Source organism: Callospermophilus lateralis, chromosome 4 (genome assembly GCF_048772815.1).
Source record: "Callospermophilus lateralis isolate mCalLat2 chromosome 4, mCalLat2.hap1, whole genome shotgun sequence".
Taxonomy (NCBI): Eukaryota; Metazoa; Chordata; class Mammalia; order Rodentia; family Sciuridae; genus Callospermophilus; species Callospermophilus lateralis.
Window position 1 is genome coordinate 72,297,011 of NC_135308.1, and position 19,201 is coordinate 72,316,211.

The following is a 19,201-nucleotide window of genomic DNA, read 5'->3' on the forward strand; positions in this document are numbered from 1 at the left end:
TTACGTTTTTTCTTGTTAGGACAAAATTTTCCTTCCTGTTATATACCACTGTGGTGACAAACTTAAATGGTTGTAATGACAAACAGAAACACATCCTGAACTTTTAGTCATATCTGATTAACAGCAATGCAACAAGCCTTGATGATCACCACTTGGCAGAGAATTGTGGTGTGGTTTGTATATTTTTGTATTACTCTGAAAGATCTGGAGTATGTTTAGAATCTTCTAAAGTAGCAGCTTAACCATTGATCAATCACAGAGATAAAGGGGCATTTAATTGTACACACTTGAATTTCATTTATTAATTGATATTATTTCATTTAGTTTGGCTCAAAAATTATGAGTACTTGTATTATGTTCTCTAAATATTTTTTCTTAAATGGAACAATTTGTGTTATATGCTATGGATCTCTGTTCCTGACAAAATAGCGAATCGTGATCTTGCGTTTCCCCATTTATTCCTTGTTCTATAGCCACAGAAATCTGGTAGCAATCTAATTGCTGTGTCTATGACTCATAAAAACAAATATTAAAAAAAATGTGACTTGGAATAAATTTTACCAAGACGGCAAGAGAAAAGAATAGAGAAAATATCAGTGAAATGCTGAAGGACTGAGATACACATCTTCTTATATAAAATCCTAGAATAATGGAAATAAACCTGGCGAAAAAGAAAGAATTTAAAACAAACAGATTAAATTTCACAGAAGGAAAAAAAGACAGAGAAATGTAATCTCAATTTGAAAACACTAGTACATTGCCATAATTAAAAACAATCATACCTCGACAAATTATAGAGAAATCTGAAAAATACCAAATTAACGTCCAAGTGAAAGGGAATGAGATCTGCCAGGAAGTGTGTATCAGATTGACTCTAAACAGCAAAAGCGTTTATAAGAAGATAATAGAGAAAGACTTATACAATTTAAAAAAAAAACAATAACTTTGGATTTAGGATTATATGTATGGCTAGAAAGTCATTCCTAACTGAGGTAGACATATATTATCAATTAAATAAATTCATAATTTTATAAAATATATATGATGCTGCTTTTAAAATAAGCAGATTTAGTGAGTTTGATTCAACAATAAGTACCAGGAATTAAAATATTTTTCAATCTTTAGTAAAACATATGTCTAGATTTTTATATGATTCTGTTTTTTCAAGGTAGCAAGGAAGAAGTACTATTAATTAAGAAAACAAAAAACCAAATAAAAAACTGAAAAAGAAAATGGAGAAAAGATTTCAGCATATTTCACTTTGGTAGCTGTTGTGTTTCTAGGAATTTATCCATTTTACCTAAGTTATCTATTTTTTTTTTTTTTTGGTTAACATTGTTTATAGTACTTTCACACTATGTTTGTATAGAATTGGCAAGAGTGCCCTGTTTTCAATTAAGCATCTAGTAATCAACATCTTCTCTTGTTGTTTTCTTACTTCATGTAGCTAAAGACAGGTCAGTTTTGTTGATCTTTTCAAAGTCCCAAATTTTGGTTTCATTAGTTTTATCTTGCTTTTCTAGTCTCTACTTATTATGCACTCATCACTTACTTCCATCTTTTTGTTAGATTTTGGTTTAGTTTGTTCTTCTATTTTTAGGACCTTATGTTGTAATATTAGGTTGCTGATTCAAGATTTTTTTTAAAAAATTCATTTAATAGTTGTAAATTTTCCCCTTAACACTCACTGCTCTCATAATTCCATCAATGTGGGATGTTGTGTTTTCATTTCTTTCATCTCTGAATATTTTGTAATTTCCATCCTGATTTCTTCTTTCATTCATTAATCAAGTATGTTGGTCAATTTTGACAAATTTGTGAATTGTCTAGTTGTGATTTATGTTATCAACTTCTCACTTCATCCTATTATTTGGGAAGATACAATAGTGCCCCTTTATCCATGGGATCATATTCCAAGAGCCTCAGTGATGCCAAACTGGATTGTACCAAACTCTTTATTGTTATATTTACCTATATGTACATGCTTATGATTATATTTAATTTATAAATTAGGCACAATGAAAGATTAACAGCTAACCCAATAATGAAATAGAACCCTATAACAGTATAGTTTAATTCAATTTATGTGAATGTGGTCTCTCTCAGTCTCAAAATATCTTGTACATTGCACTGGAAAAAGGGATGATTCACCATTCTGGTAGGATGAATTGAATTCAGATTCAAAATTCAGATTCAAAAATTTGTCATGCTAATAAAAATGACTCTATTTAAAACTCACAAGAAATTTAAAAATTTTATTTAATATTTTTGAGACTTCTTATTGAAGAATATGGAGTATCTGTTATTTAGTTCTTTGTTATTATTAATTAAATTTGTATAGTTTTCATTTTGCATATCTACTAAAGATTAGATCTATATCTAGGTCTTTGTTCTGTAGGTGCTTATGTAAATGGTAATGTGTTTTTAATTTCCAATTCCTCGTGTTCTTTTCTGGTAAATAGGAAAGTGATTGGCTTTAATGTAATATCATTACATCCTGCAACCTTCCTGTAGTCACTTTTTAGTTCCAGAAATTAGAGTTTCTATTGTTGATTCTGTTGATATTTTTTTCTACACAGATAATCATTTCATCTATAACCAGAGTGAGTTTGAATTATTTTTCTTCCATATCTGCATACTTTTATTTCCCTTTTCTTATCTTATTGCATTACAAAAGACTTCCAGGATGGTTTAATATGCATGATGAAAGGGGAATTCCTAGTCTTTTCTTTTTATCTTAGTGAGAAATCTTTGAGATTTTTACCAGTAAGTATGATTTTGCTCTAGGTTTCTTTTGTAGAACTTCTTTATCAAGTTGAAGAACTCATCACTCTGTATTTGTTGGCTGAGAGTTATTATTCAGAATGAATATCAGGTGGAAATGGTGGTGCACACCTGTAATCACAGTGTCTTGGGGGTTGAGGAAGGAGGATGCCAAGTTCAAAGCCAGCCTCAGTAATGGCAAGGTGATAAACAACTCGGTGTGACCCTGTCTCTAAAATAAATAAATACATAAATACATAAGTATAAGGATGGGACTCAGTGGTTGAGTGCCCCTAAGTTCAATCTCCAGTACTAAAAAAGAAAAAAAGTGTATCAGATTTTGACAAATATCTTGTTGGCATATAGTGAATAATCGTGGGGAGAACTTTGATTTTTTAAAATGTGAACTAGCCTTGTAAACCTGGGACAAATCCCACTTGGTCATGTTCTTTTAATATATTTTGCACTCCTTTAATATTTAATTGAAGATTTTGCATCTATAATCATGAGAAATTTAGTCTGTGGTATTGTTTTTCTGAAATGTCTTTTTCTGGTTTTGGTATTAGAGTAATGCTGGCCTAATAGAATTAGTTAGAATTTATTCCTCTCCTCTGATTTTCTGGATTAAGAACTGTGAGGGGAAAAAGTTCTGTAGTTAAACCACCTGTTCTATGGTATTTTATAATAGCCTAGGCAGACTTCCCTTAGATCTCATTATTATTACTTGGTGTTAAGTTCATTGTGGGAGCAAATACTTTTTGTGTTTGAATTTACAGGGTGGATCTTCTCAGCATCTGTGCTGCTTCTCCCCACAGGAGCCAACTGAAATATACCTGTGGTTGATCTTTGATAGCTGTTTTATGCTACTTCCTCAGGATTGAGCAGACTTCTGGTTAGTATTAGTTTTGGTTCCCAGATCCAAGGTGTTTTTCTTACCACCTCTTTGGTAGAGAATTTTTACTTCACCCCTTAACAAGAGAAATGAAGCAAGAGACAGACTTGTTTTGTTTCTACTTCTTCATCAGAAGCACTGAATTTGTTCACTAAAGTAAAGGTTTGCAGTTCTTTATTTAGTGACATAGAAATTCTGCTTCTCAAAGAAGAAAGTTTCAGGGCTTTGCTGTTCTCCCCCAGCAGTTGTGGATCACCACTTGCACTCTGTGACATCAAATGATCTTTATGTGGTTTCCTGTCTGTGGAGCCCCAGGAGGAATATGTTGTAGTCAAGTGTGAAGTACCCTTGTAAAATGCACCTCAACTCTTCCAAACTGAGAAAGCAGTCTGAAAGACAATTTTTGAGAATACAAGGAACAGTAAATGTTGGTGAGGATGTAGGGAAAAAAGTGCACTCATACATTGTTGTTGGGACTGCAAATTGGTGCACCCACACTTGAAAGCAATATGGAGATTCCTAAGAAAACTTGAAATGGAACCACCATTTGAAACAGCTATCCCACTCCTCAGTTTATACCCAAAGGACTTAAAATCAGCATAGTATAATGACTAAACTGTGGGGAGACACTCTGAATGACCAAGCTTTCCAGTCCTGAAGCAGGAGGCTCTGACCAATCACCACATTCATGGTGGTTTGGGCGTTGACCCAGCTCAGATAGCAAGGCCAGTCTTCAGGTGTAGGTGTACCCTGCAGTTGAGTTACACTCATCTGCTCCCTTGTAATCCTACCCATTCTACTCTTTTATGGATAAATCCTTCTAAGAACAGTGTCTCCCTAACCACTCCCACCCCAATAAAAGCTGACTTCTGAATGTGCTCCCTGTCTCTCTCTTGTTATCCTCTTATGACTTTTTTTTTTATCCTCTTGCTCTCCCTTTTGGTGAGCCTGAGAGTTGGGGGAAGCCCTCCTAAATCTTGTGTAAAGGTAATTTGTGTCTGTGTTTTATTTGTGTCACCACAAATTCACATGAGCAACCTTAGTTCAACTGCCCACGCTAGTTGGGGGTGGCACTAAGCCGCATCAATATTTATAGTATCTCACTTCACAATAGCTAAGCTATGGAAATAATGTAAGTGCCCTTCAACAGATAAATGGATAAAGAAAATGTGATATAAATATACACAATGGAATATTATTCAGCCTTAAAGAATAATGAAATCATGACATTTGCTGGTAAATGGATGGAGCTGGAGAATATCATGCTATGTGAAATAAACCTATCCCAAAGAATCAAAGACCAAATGTTTTCTCTGATATATGGATGTTAATTTTCAATAAGGTGGTGAGGGGTCTAGGGAAGAATAGAGTTACTTTGGATTATACAGATGGAAGTGAAGTGAAGGGAGGGTATATGAGGGTAGGAAAGGTAATAGAATGAATCAGATATTAGTACCGTGTATGCGTATATGATTAAATTATTACTGTAATTCTACACTATGTACGCCCATAAGAATGAGAAGTTAGACCCCATTTACGTATGATGTGTCAAATGCATTCTACTGTTATGTATGATTATTAGAACAAAAAAGAAAAATCTTCATTCAAATAAATAAGAAATTCAAATAAACAAAGCTTATAAAATAGCACAAATTCTCAACAATCTTACCTTAAAGGTGGTAGGTAATACAGTAGCTATAACCCTTTGGAATGTAATTACCAATATATATATATATATATATATATATATATATATATATATATATATATATATATATATATTTAAGAATTCAAAAAAATTATATTTCTTGACTGTAGTTTTTTCTGTGGGGAACTATGTTGACAAAATTATTTGAAAAAATAAAAAGCATTATGAGCCAATCTACTCATTGTGACGGTATTTCTGTTAACCATTCTATGCAAAACAGCAACCATATTGTCCTCTAAATTCTTTTTCCTGTTTTTTATGGCATTTATTATCACCTGACATTTGTTTATTATCAGTCCCCCTCAGATCCCCTAGAATTTAAGCCCCAGGAGAGTTTGCTTACTTTGTCCAGTACAATATTTACAGTTGATAGTTGTTAATTGAAGAAATAATTCCAAACATTCAGCAAGAAAGGAATTATTTTCAAAATTATGATTTATTCTCTTAATGTAATAGAGTGAAACTATAAGTGATATTTTAGGAATAATAACATGGAGAACTATGAATCCTGAAATGATAAATTTAAAAAAGAGAAATAAATTCTCATGTATACACAAGCATGCAACACATGATGTTTTGATCAATGCTGGATGGCATATATGATGGCAGTCCCACATGGAAATAAAAAACTCCTCTTGCCAAGTGACATTATAGCTACTTCACAGTGCAGCACATTATTCATGTCTGTGCTGGTAATGGAGGAAACAACCTAGTGTCCTGCCAGTCTATAAAAGCATAGCACATTATATTATATCTAGTACATAATGATTGATAATGATAATAAAAGACTCTGTTACTTGTTTATGTATTTACTGTGCTATACTTTACCATTATTTTAGAATGTATTCCTTCTACTTATTGAAATATCTACTGCATATCTATTGGTGCCTACTAAAAATGCAAAAGCTTAAGAAAACACACTACAAAACAGGTGTCCTCCAAACTAAAATTATTAGTAATTTTCCAGGTTTATATTTCGGTGATCCTAATAGCATTAAGACCATCACCTTTAAGAGAAAAATTAGTTAAAGATGTCCAAAGACTTGGCTTTGCAAACCATGCTACTCTGATTAAAAGACTGGACACTGAATTAGTGAGATCACTGGCTCAAAGGGCTCTGGATCCTGACAGTGACAGCAAAGCTCCAAAAGAAACTATTGCTGCAGGAGTCTTGCTTCCAAATGAACAACCATATTCCATGTTTGTGAATAACCTAAAATAATAATAACAATCTGCAAACAAGTCAAATTTAACTTATAGTTTATGTATTTCATCTGATTTTCAAAATTATTATACAAACTGGATTTGCTTTACTTGTAAAAATTTTGCTTTGTACTTGCCTTGTAAAATATCACCATTGTCTTTTGTTTGTAGAAGTACTACTACTAACAAAACAACCTGGGTTAATCTGAGATAACAAGTCCTCACCTGTAGGATAGATAGACTATAATGCTGATCTTCAGTACTAATCCTGACCTCAATTAATGAAAAAGGGTAACTGTAAAAATTATGGGCCTTAAAGCTAAAACTATTACTTCCACTTCAAGAGTCGTGAAGGTGACCTTCTAAATATTTTAAACCAAAACTTGGAGACCAAACCCATGGAAGGAAAAGGAGTAAGGAAAGGGCTTCCAATATTTAGGACCTTGCATTCTAAAGTCATCCAGGATCTAGAGAAAGACAGAACCCTTTTAAAAGCTGTGCAAATCTGGTGAATCAACTGTTGTCCTGATCAGGGCAATCATGAGGATCCTGCTTATTGGGAAGTCAGTCAGTATACATTAGGTAAAGAGGAGGATTATTGAAGAGAGAAATGCCCCTGATAATTCCAAGGGAAGCCAGCTGTGGTCAGCAAGACCCTGATCCTTCACGGCAGACAAGTCAAGAAGATAAAGAAGCCAAAAGGCTTTTCACATGTTTCCAAGAAGGACCTTAGAGGAATCTCAGGTGACCTTAATAGTAGATAGGACATGGTCAAATTTTGACCAGTTTGCTCTTAAACACTTGTTGGGAAAGTATAACCAAAACACAGCCAACATGGACATATCAAAGGAAAGAAGGTCCTTTAAGAATATCTTCTTTTAATATAACATGAGATGCACACTTGTGTCAGCCCTACCAAAAGTAAGAAGAGAGGCTATAGAGAAAGAGGTCTGATGCATGAGTGTTGGATAAAAACTATCAAAAGAGACTCTGCTAAAATCATGTTTTATCTGAATTAATTTAAGTCTGATCACGACTTTTTAAAAAAATCCATATCCTGAGATGTGTACAGGTAAATAAAAACATTAAGGTTTACTTGCTAAGCTTTTGGTTATGGCCACTATTGGGAACTCTGGTAAGTATGTCTGCTCCTATTGCTCGACCCTCACACTCTTGAATCTTCTAATAAAGTCAGCATCTTCCAGATTACAACAATTAATATTAAGAAAAATTCCAACCCATCCCTACAACTGATGTTGGTTTTTCTCTGTCAGTTCATGGAGAGGCCACAAAGGAGGGACTGAACACCACCAAGAACAAGATAGGAGCTCACAGTGGGTCCTCCCCCACAGCTGCATCTTGAGATGACAGCACACCAACTAGCCCCTTGACTGTACCTTCTGAGAAACCTGACCTAGACACACCAGATAAAAAAGGACTGGAGAGTACAGAGGGCCATTCCAGAGACATGTATAAACACAGATTTGCAGGTGTGTGGTCTGCTGAAGAGGACATTATCTATTTACTGGGCTGGACTTCACTTCCCACCCTGGGCAGTGGAGAGTAGCCTGGGAGGTCTCCTGTAGACCCTCAGAAGTAGCACCTTGGTGGTAGCCAGCTCTGCCTGTCCGCCTGCATCACTGGGCCCTGGATAATGAATGAGACCACTGGCTCAAAGGGCTTCGGATCCTGACAGTGACAGCAAAGCTCCAAAAGAAACTATTGCCACAGGAGTCTTGCCTTCAAATAAACAACCATATTCCATGTTGGTGAATAATAGTGGGTATGTTGCAAACATGAAAGGAAATTCAGAATATCCAACACTGAAGTACACAAAATTGGGAGAGTGAGTACAGGAATGTCATCCCTGGACATTTGTGTGTTCCATGGAGTGTGGTTGTAGAGCATGCAAATGTGAGAATCCAGCCTGCTGGAGTGAGCAGGAGAAGGCATTAAGGGTGTTTACTCCTCCTGGGTCACTAACAATATCTAGGTCATGGCTCTCCTATTATCTGAGCTCCTCGAGAAGTACCACATCATGGAGCAGATCCTCAGTCATGGTCTAAAATCAATAACCAACCTGTAGCACCCTGGTAAGGGTGCTAGCTGTGGGAACTCTGTGGAACAAGAAAGGCTTCACATTCCTTCCTGAAGTATTCATGGAGGGTGGCATTTATTTGTACAATTTTGGATGGAAGGGTTATGGGGTAGCATCTCTTACCGTCTTGGATATAGTGAAAGTGATGACATTTTCCTTACAGAAAGGAAAAGTAGTCATTTATTGTCGTCACGGCTCAGCCACACAGGTGTTTTAAAAGCATGTTATTTAGTTTTTGCAACAAAAATGACTGCTGATCAAGCAATTATATTTGTGCTGGCCAAGTGACCTAATTCCACACAAATCAGAAGACAACTGCTGTGTACAGGAAATTACTGTTTCTCACTCCTCTCCCATAGTATTTCTCTTGATGTGATACCAAAGCACACACTGTCACATTAGTCCAGTACCTAATTCATCAGCATCATCTGATTCATGGTTATGAGTCATGACTTCTGAAGTACATGTCCCAAATTGTCCAACCGGTCTGCAAATTCCTGCCTGAAAACAGGTCAGTGGTGATTAAGGTCATGTTTAAAGGACCTGAACTCTCTGCTGAAATTGAAAAGACCATGTCTGAGATGATGACAATGTGGCTGGATGAAGTGTTAATGAAGCACAAGAGTGAGGCATCAGACCCATTTGACCCTACTGCAGTGGTGGCAGAGTTTGAGAAATGGGATGATTCTTTCCAATGAGCAAGAGTTTGACTCCCTTTGGAAGAGGCAGGATGTCCAGTGATCTTTCTGAAAATGTGATTCAGCTACAGTGACTCAAATTTAAAGAGGACCCAAACTCTCCTGGAACAAGAGGAATCACCATGCCTGCCCAGGACATGCTGGGCCACAACCTCCAGCAGCAGAAGCCCATCAGACATTGTTGAGATGCACCATCTCCAGAACTAGAGGAGGCATTGGTTGGTAACACATTTTTTTCTGGAGTCACTCTAAGTGTGGAAGTTTCAAAAGACCCAATGATGATGAACCATCACTATTTTGTAGGAGAGATATTCCAAAGGAAGTACAATGAAGTAGAACATTCTCTGTGGGTATTTCACATTCATGCAATCCTTGGGAACCAGTTACACCAACTTTGCAAATCTCCATAAGGATCTAAACCCTTGTCAGCAGCAAGTGACCCTCTGTCATTGTGAACTGCACCGAGGTTGGGGCCCAGGTTCTGTGGAGGAGGATGAGGATGTGCTGCAGCTCTCAGGACTGTGGCTTCAGTCCCAAGAGACAGTTTTTGGTTGGACATGAAACCCAGAACAACTGCTTCTGTCTGAAGCAGTGCCATGTGCTGACTTGTCATGTGAATTGACTGTTGAAGCAAGGAGTATACTGGCAGGAAAAGCCCTAGCAAATTTAACTAAATTTGTAGAAAAGGAGGAAGTGAAAAAGAAGGTAGAAATGTAGCAGAAAGAACTAAATTTCCTAAATGAAGCATGGGAAAGAACATGTGGTGAGAGAGATCTTTTCATTCCGGGTCATTTGATGTGGTCTTTGGTGGAGCAACTAAAGAAGCCTATAATCTCCAAAGAGGATGTGAACACATTAGTTGACAGACACACAGATTCCACTGAAGCCCTGTTCTTATTAGAGAAGGGACAGGACCAGATTATCCTTTGCATGTTGCATTGCATAGTGAACCTGCAGAAATTTCCATTGAGGTGGAGAAAGCTTGCCTTGTTCACATCATTAAGGCTTTCACTAAAGTTAATTTTGATTCTGAAAAAGAACCAATAGTTTACAAAGTCCTGAAGAAAATATTTAAGTACATTTTGGGAAGGGGAAAAAATGGCAAAAGAGCCCCAAGCCAGGCCTTTGTGAAGGTAAATTTCTCTTCATGATGAATATGTCAGGCCTAAATATCAAGATAACATTTCTGTTCATCTGTGAATAAGCTGAAGTTTGTAGAGCTACTTTTTCTCATAGCACTTTATTTTGAATGCTATTGGCTTGTGCTGAGAATGATCATCCTTGTTTGGGGAAATCATTTGTTTTAAAATATCCTTGAGCTACATCTTACTCTTGAAAAAATGCAATAAAGTTGGTGCCACTTTCTTTTATTTATTCAATTGAATTAATATTGTTGTTTTAACATTTTAAGTATGTGTGTTTACCTTAATTATTTTTGACATTCCAGAAAAAAGTAATTCAAAAACAATTGTTTTCTTGATAGAACTTTTCCTAGAGGTTTTACCAAATAGATAATTTTAGTAGTAAAACCTTACTGTGTATGTATCCCACTGGAAAGTCACAGAGATTCTTAAACTGTTTTTTATTTTTTACTAAGAAGTAAATTGATACATTTTTAAAGGACTTCTAAAGACATTGTTTGAAATTTCTTGTTTTTTGTTTTTATAAATGTGTCAGAATTTCAAAATGTATTATTTTTCAAAGACATTTTATTTTACTTTAGTGGATAGACTATAAAGTGACTGGAATTTTTTTAATTTTTTGGTACCAGGGATGGAAACCAAGTTTGCTTAACCACTGACCCACATCCTAGCCATTTTCTATATTTTATTTAGAGACAGTGTCTGGCTGAGTTGCTTAACACCTTACTTTTGCTGAGTCTGGCTTTGCACTCACATTCCTTCTGCTGGAGTCATTTGAACTGCTGGTTTTACAGGCATGCACCACCACTCTGCGCTATGACTGGGAGTTTTTACTAGTAGAAAGTGGGCTTGTCCTTTGTCGGATTTCCAGATGATCTTTCAAACCTTGGCTGCCACAGTAGGCAGGAGCAAGTCTCAACACACCAGGCCTATTCCCACTCTTCAAAGTTGCTGCTGAGCCAAGTCACATCTTACAAAGGAAGTGGGATTAGAAGTGGTCAGTGTGTGAAATTGCTAAGGAACAGGACTTGGCTATGTCCCTCCAGGGACTTCATAGAAAGTATAGTTGTGCCAGCCCTGCTCTCTCCAGATGCCACAGCCATTCTGTAAAGGTGACACAGCCAGAAGCAGTCAGGGCCGGGCTAGCCTGCTTGTGCAAATACAACATCCACACAGACAATGGCCTGGAACGGGCCCCACACTCCCCAGTCTTCAGTTCCGTAGGTCCACTTGTCTCAGGCCTCTGTCTTTGGCTGCTTTTTTGCTATGAGAATTATAATTTTTAAGTTGAATTGAACCCCAGGTTGCATTTGCCCTAATTGGATTCAGATAAGGATGATGTGACTGCCTAAACTTGTTTCTTACAGGTCAAATTATCACTCAGTACTTGAAGCCATAACTTTATTGAAATTAAATTAATATGTAGGAGTATCAAAGCCCAAGCAACAGAAAAGACACCAGCTTCTTCAGTAAAATTGATATTAATAGAGATCAATTTCAAACTAACAAAGGTATTACTTAGTTTTCAAGATGGAATTTCTGGGGAAGCAAGACTAATTTAAAATGAATGAAATTTCCCCTACTCCTTAATTTTTGAATTACAAGTCTAGAACATCAGAAAATATTTGAGTCATTATGATCTTATTAATTCTACTGGCAAAGGCTAACTTCAGTGTTCTTCCATAGTGTTTAAAGTTTCTTAGGAAATCAAATCCAATGGAAATCAACAAACTCTCTAGACCACTCCTAAAATGTTTCATTTTTCAAGTGTCCACCCTTGGAAAGAAGGAGAGGAAGCAGTTGCATTTTATCCAGAGGTACATTAGATCCCCCCCCCCAAAAAAAAAAATACTTGTCCTTGTATCCATCAACCTCAAGTGGGAAAGTGTCATCACAGTGACTTTTATCAGCTCTTTTTCTTTGAACTCCCCGCCCCAGCTATTTGCTTGTGTGTCCAAAATACTTGTTTCAAATTATAGAATAGTCATGATTTGACCACAGCACTGCACATCTGAAAATCCAGATACATTAGCTTAAAAGGAGATATGATCAGTCTATGTACAAGTATTGTGTTTATTTGAATAAAAGTGAAAAGAACAATCCCCAAATAAAACAAAACATAGATTTGTAAATGAGTCTGATGTGTTTAGGAAATAGGTTGTTATTGCTGACAGTTGCCATTGCTCTTTCCTAAAATTACTGTAAGTGTATATCTAGTGAGTTCCAACAATGAAGGTAGACCTCCAAATGTGGGGACTTCAGAGTCTAAATAAAATAAGGCCTTTAAACTTTCTAATATAGATAAATGATTCCCAATTCTGAATTGCAGAAGTGCCAGGGAAGTTTTGGAAAAAAAAACAACTGTACATATGATTCATAAATTTCAGAATTTTCAAAGTAAATTTATGTATATTATGGTAGGAAAATACACTTTTTGTTTTTAAATAAAATAATAAAGTTATAAAAGTAAAGAAAAACAGACTGAGGTAGTCAAAGATCAAATGCTTTCTCTCATATGATAAAGCTAGAGAGAAATAAAATCAAAATGTGGGGTCCATGAAAGTAGAAGAGAATTCAGTGGAGGAGGAGAAGAAAATTGAGGGGAACATTGAAGGCACATTAAATGTGAGGAACTGAAGGATTAAATTGACCAAATTATCCTAAGTACATTTATGAATATACTAGAGTGAATTCAGTCTTTATGTGTATCTATGAAGTACCAAAGGTAAACCGATAAGACATAAGGGAGAAAAGCAGAGTAGAGGCAGGGGAGCAGAGGAAAGGAGGAGAGGAGGGGGAGGGAAGAACTGGGGATGGTAATAGAGCAAACTATATTAAATGCAAGTATGAATATGTCAAAATAAATCACACTATTATGTATAACTCTAATGCATTAATAAAAACAGAAGAGACTGGGCCTGTAGCTCAATAGAAGAGTACTTGGCTAGCATGTGTGAAGCACTAGGTTTGATTCTTAGCACCACATAAAAAATAAATAAATAAATTTTAAAAAGGCATGGTGTCCATCTACAACTACAAAAGTTTTAATTAAACAAAATAAAAACAGAATAAAAAAATCATTAAGGAAAATGAAGGAATCAGAAAAAAGAGTAGGTAAAATCCTGGTTTAAAATTATTCAGTTAGAATGTAGATGTGGAAACATTCATTTGTTTGCATGCAAATAACTGAATTTTGAAAAACTTGCTATAGATGAAATGAGACTTTAGCATACAGAATTTCAGAGTTTGGCTCACTTATTCAGACCTCTCCAACTCAAGTAAATATGTGAGGATGGTCTGGGATGGGAATAATTCACAGTAAACATAGCCATTTAGAATCTTTTGCAATTCTGGTGGTTAGAATTATTTGTGGTTTAAACAAAGACAGCCAGAGAAAGGAGTAGAGAGCAGTGAAAAGTGTTACAAAAATGAGCAACAATGCAATTTTATGGAGAAAGATGAGATTTAGAGAGTTTGGAATAACAAGATAGGAGAAGAAGCCATTGAAGTAAAAGACTTATAGACAGTAGTAGAATCTAGTTACTGATATTTTATAAAAAAAATCATGAAAAATTAAAAGAAACATAGCCATTTTCCATCCACCTGATACTCCCCAATTACTAAATGTAGGTTTTATTCAAGCATGAATGGGATGTTTTTGAATATTAAGATAGGTGTTTCTAAGTTAATTTTCATAAGTTTCTTAGTTCAGGAATACATTCCAGTTTTATGCTGTTCAAGAGAAGAATGAACATCTGTTCATCTAACAAAAGCAAGTGAGTAGTGTGGGGGGATCCTATATGGGATCCATTGAGTTTGAACACTGAATTTTCAGAGATTGCTAGGGGTGAATGCATTCAAATTAAGAGAATGGCACTGGTATTTGAGGCTCAGAGATTTTATTGTAAATGAGAGAAACATGTAGAAGCTTTCAGTAATGAAGAAGACAGAACTCTCTTTTATCAGAAAACAATATCATAAGGAGTTATCTGCAGTTTGGTTACACAAAATACAAAACACAACAAAAAACCACTAAAAGGTGTTAGGCTCAACATCATCATATCCAGGGTCTTCTTTTCTCAGCACCAATAAGGATGTTGTCTCTTCCATGTTAGAATTGTCAGCTTCTTTGAGAGATTGAGGAGAGATGCCTGAAATAGTAAGAGAATCCTGGTTTCAGTGGTGACAAAAACGACAGTCCAGAGTCCTCTTGCAGAATGAAAGGACTATAGAGTGGCTAGAAAATATCTATGGGGAACCAGGACTTTTCTGGAAGGAGTGATAGAACTATATTTTATTGACTATGTCCTGTGCAAATGTTTTGATTTCAACAATGTGAAGGAGGATGGGTTAAGAATGGTGAGGAGCGGCAAAAAGATGCGAGTGCTCTATTCCACACCAGGCTGATCTGATTCCTTAAGCACTCCAGGCAGAAGATGACCTCTCTCAATTCCTCTGTACCTCAATAACATACCACACTTTCCCTCACAGTATTCATGACAACAAGTTGGGTACTTTGGAAGATGCCAAAGAAGGGAAGCTTAACTGAATTCAATAATGCCCTTTTCCCATGGACCACATGACCACGCCCATGTGGAAAGCCCACTTCTAAAATATGACACCATATGTTATTTGAAACAATACGAGAATTATCCTTCTAGCATAGGAATTTTCAATATCTCTACTTAAGGCTATTTTGCATTATGGATTAAAGTGGGAAATGCTAATGAAAATAATTGGTTAAGTGCTTCCTTAAAAATAAATTTTTACAGAGGTTGGTTCAGCATATGTGAATCAGTAAGTGTAATTTATCACATAAATGAATTTAGAACGTAAATTATATAATCAACTCAATAGATGCATAAAAAGATTCATCAACAAAATTTAGCATCCATTCATGTTAAAATCTCTGATGACACTAGAGTTAGGATAAAATTATCTCAATCTTCTCAAGGCTATACATGACAGACCCAACATCACATCAAAATGAGTGGTGAGAAAATAAAAGCATTTCCTCTAAAAATCTAGAGTAGGATAAGGATTCATACTCTCACCATTCCTATTCTATATAGTTCTTGTAATGTTATCTATATCAAATAGACATAAGAGGAAATTAAAGGGATACAATAAGAAAAAGAAGGCAAATTATGTCCATTTGCAGATGTTATGATTCTATACATATAATTTTCATCAGAAGAGTTTTAGAGCTGATAAATAAATACAACAAAGTAGCAGAAAACAGGATCAACACACAAAAATTAATTGTTTTGCTGTATGCCAATAGTAAACCCAACAAAAAAATGAAGAAAAGTATTACATTGAAAATAACCTAAAACAGAGCTGGGGTTGTGGTTCAGTGGTGAATGCTCGCCTAGCATGTGTGAGGCCCTGGGTTCCATCCTTAGCACCCACATAAAAATAAGTAAAATAAATGTATTGTGTCCAACTACAACTAAAAAATAAAATATTAAAAAATAATGTAAAGCAAAAAAACAAACAAGCAAGAAAAAAATAAACTTAGCTGGGAAGTTGAAAGACCTATAAAATAAAACTATAATACTGAAGAAAGAATTTAAAGAAGACTATAGAAGATGGAAAGTCATCTGTTGTTCTTCAATAAATGATTTAATATTGATAAAATGATTATACAACAAAAAGCAATCTATAATTTCAATCAGTCCCAATCAAAATATCAATGACTTTCTTCACAGAACTAGAAAAATCAGTCCTAAAATTCATATAGAAGAATAAAAGATCCAGAGTAGCCAAAGGACTACTGAGCAAGAAGAACAAGGCTAGGACATCACAATTCCCATGCTCCAAATATGCTGCAGAGCTCTATTAACAAAAATAGAATGGTATTTTTATGAAAAGCAACATTAAAGTCAATGGAATAGAGGACACAGAGATAAACCCACACAGATATAGACATGTGATTCTTGACAAAAACAGTAAAAACACATTGGAGAAAAAATGGATGTTATGGTTTGGATGTGAAGTGTCTTCCAAAAGCTCATGTGTGAGACAACACAAGAGGAGAAACAATTGGATTGTAAAAGCCTTAATGCAATCATTGCATTATTCCCTGATGGGGACTAACTGGGTGGTAACTGAAGGCTAGTAGGATGTGGGTTGAGTGGGTAGGTTCCTGAAGGCATGGCCTTGTGTATATATTGTGTATCTGGAGAGAGGAGTCTGTCTCTTCTTTCTGATCACCATGCAGCCTGCTTCCTTCTGCCACACTCTTACACCATGATGTTCAGTCACACCTCTAGCCCCAATGAATGGAGCTTTCTGTCTATAAATAGAGACCTCTGAAACCCATGATCCCCTGAATAAACCCTTTCTTCTCTACAATTGTGCTGGTTGGGTCTCTTAGTCACAGCAGTGAAAAAAAACTGACTAAATGGACTTTTTAACAAATGGGAAAACAGAATATCCATATGTTGAAGAATGAAAGGAGCTCCCTCTGTCTCACCTGCATAAACATCACCTAAAATGGATCAGAGGCCTAGTAATTAGACAAGAATCTTTACAATTGCTAGAAGAAAACATAGGGCCAATTCTCCAATACACAGGCACAAACAGTGACTACCTTAAAAAAAGTCCCAAAGATCAAGAAATGAAACCAAGAATCAATTGGGGCACTTTCAAATTTAAAAATTTCAAACAACAAAGGAAACAAGATGTTGAAAAGTGAGCTTGAAGAATGGGAGAAACTCTTTCCACTTATTCTTCTGACAGAGGATTCATATCCAGAGTATGTAAATGTCAAAATAACCCAATAACTCAATTAGTCAATGGGTAAGTGAGATAAACAGATATTTTTTAGAAGATGAGATGAAAATGGCCAACAAATATGAGAAAACTGTTCAACATTCTTAACAATAAAGGAAATAAAATAAAAAGTACACTAAAGTTTCATCTCACCCCAGTTAAAATAACAAGATTCAAGATAAACAATAACCAGTGCCTTGTTTTAGGTTATTGTGAGTGGAATAGTTTTCCTGACTTGTTTCTCAGATTTATTATTGTAATATTGAAAAAGTATTGATTCTTTTAAATATATATATATATATATATATATATATATATATATATATATATATATATATATATATATATATGTAGTTGAATAGGATACCTTTATTTTATTTGTTTATTTTTATGTGGTGCTGAGGATTGAACCCAGGGCCTCACACGTGGTAGGCAAGCACACTACTGCTGAGGCACAACCCCAGCCTGAAAAGGTACTAATTTTTGGATGATAATTTTCTATCCTACTTTCCTGAATTTGTATATCAGTATTAGATTTCTTCTGATGGAGATGTTTGAGTATACTACATACAGGATTCTTTCTTCAGAAAACAGATAATTTGACCTCTTTTCATATTTGTATCTCTTTAATTTCTTGTCTGATTGCTTTGACTTTAGTTTCAATAACTATAATTGACTAGGAGTGGTGAGAGTGAACATCCTTTTCTCATTCCTGATTTCAGAGAAAATGTTTTTAGTTTTTCTTCATTTGATAGGAAATTTGCTTTGCATTTGTTATACAGAGCCTTTATAATGTTGAGGTAAGTTCTTTCTATCCCTAATTTTTTCAGAAGTTTTAACAGGAATAGGTGCTAAAATTTATCATTTTTACTGCATATATTGAACTGATCATGTGATTCTTATTCTTAGATGTATTTTTGGTGAATTAAACTTATTGATTTCCATATGTTGAACTACCCTTGCATCTCACTCACATGAAACCCACTTTTTCATTCTGTACTATCTTGTTAAAGTGTCTTTGAATGTGCTTTAATAATATTTTATTGAAGATTTTTGTGTCTGTGTTACTCAGGGACATTGGTCTGTAGTTTTTCTTTCTTGATGTGTCTTTGTCTTTTTTTGGTAAAAGAGTAATACTAGCTTTATAGAATAAATTTGGAAGTATTTCCTCCTTTTATATTGAATGGAATAATTTGAGAAAGATGGGTATAATTTCTTTCCTAATAATTTGATAGGACTTCTTTTTGTTGGAGGACTTCTAATTGCTGCTTCAGGATCATAGCTTGATATTAGTCTGTTTACGTTTTCTATATTTTGTTGATTTGATTTCTACCTAGAAATTGGTTAATATCTTCTAGATTTTATAGTTAAAACTATTTTCAAAATAGTTCCTAATGTGCCTCTGGACTTCTGACATGTTTGTGAAGATATCACTTTCTTTCATCTCTAATTTTGTTGATTTGGGTCTTCTCTCTCTTTTGGTTAGTTTGGCTAAGGAGAGAGTTGTGGTAACAAAAACAGCATGGTACTGACATCAAAACAGACATGAAGTCCATCGCAATAGAATAGAAAACACAGAACAAGCCCAAAGAGATATTTTCATTCAATACTTGACAAAGGAACAAAAAACATATGTTGGAGAAAAAATCCTGTTTTTTTAATGGTGCTTGGAAAAGTAGATATATGTATGTAGAATGAAACAGGTTCCTTATCTCTCAGCCTGCACAAAGGTCAACTAAAATGGATCAAAGACCTAGGCATCTAGACTAGAAATTTTGTGACTGACAAAAGAAAATAGATTCATTATCCCAACATATTGACATAGGCACCTTATCAAGAACCCTAAGGATCAAGAAGCAAAACTAAGAATCAACGAGTGGGATTGTATTAAATTAAAATAATTCTGCACAGCAAAGGAAA

General features: G+C 35.1%; 1 protein-coding gene and 1 pseudogene across 1 annotated transcript in view; one reads left to right on the forward strand and one right to left on the reverse strand.

Annotated features, from left to right (window-relative positions):
• LOC143398295 (uncharacterized) overlaps positions 1-19,201 on the reverse strand; it is a 326,595-nt gene that overhangs the window by 281,392 nt on the left and 26,002 nt on the right.
• LOC143398297 (protein tyrosine phosphatase domain-containing protein 1 pseudogene) lies at positions 8,225-10,566 on the forward strand (annotated as a pseudogene).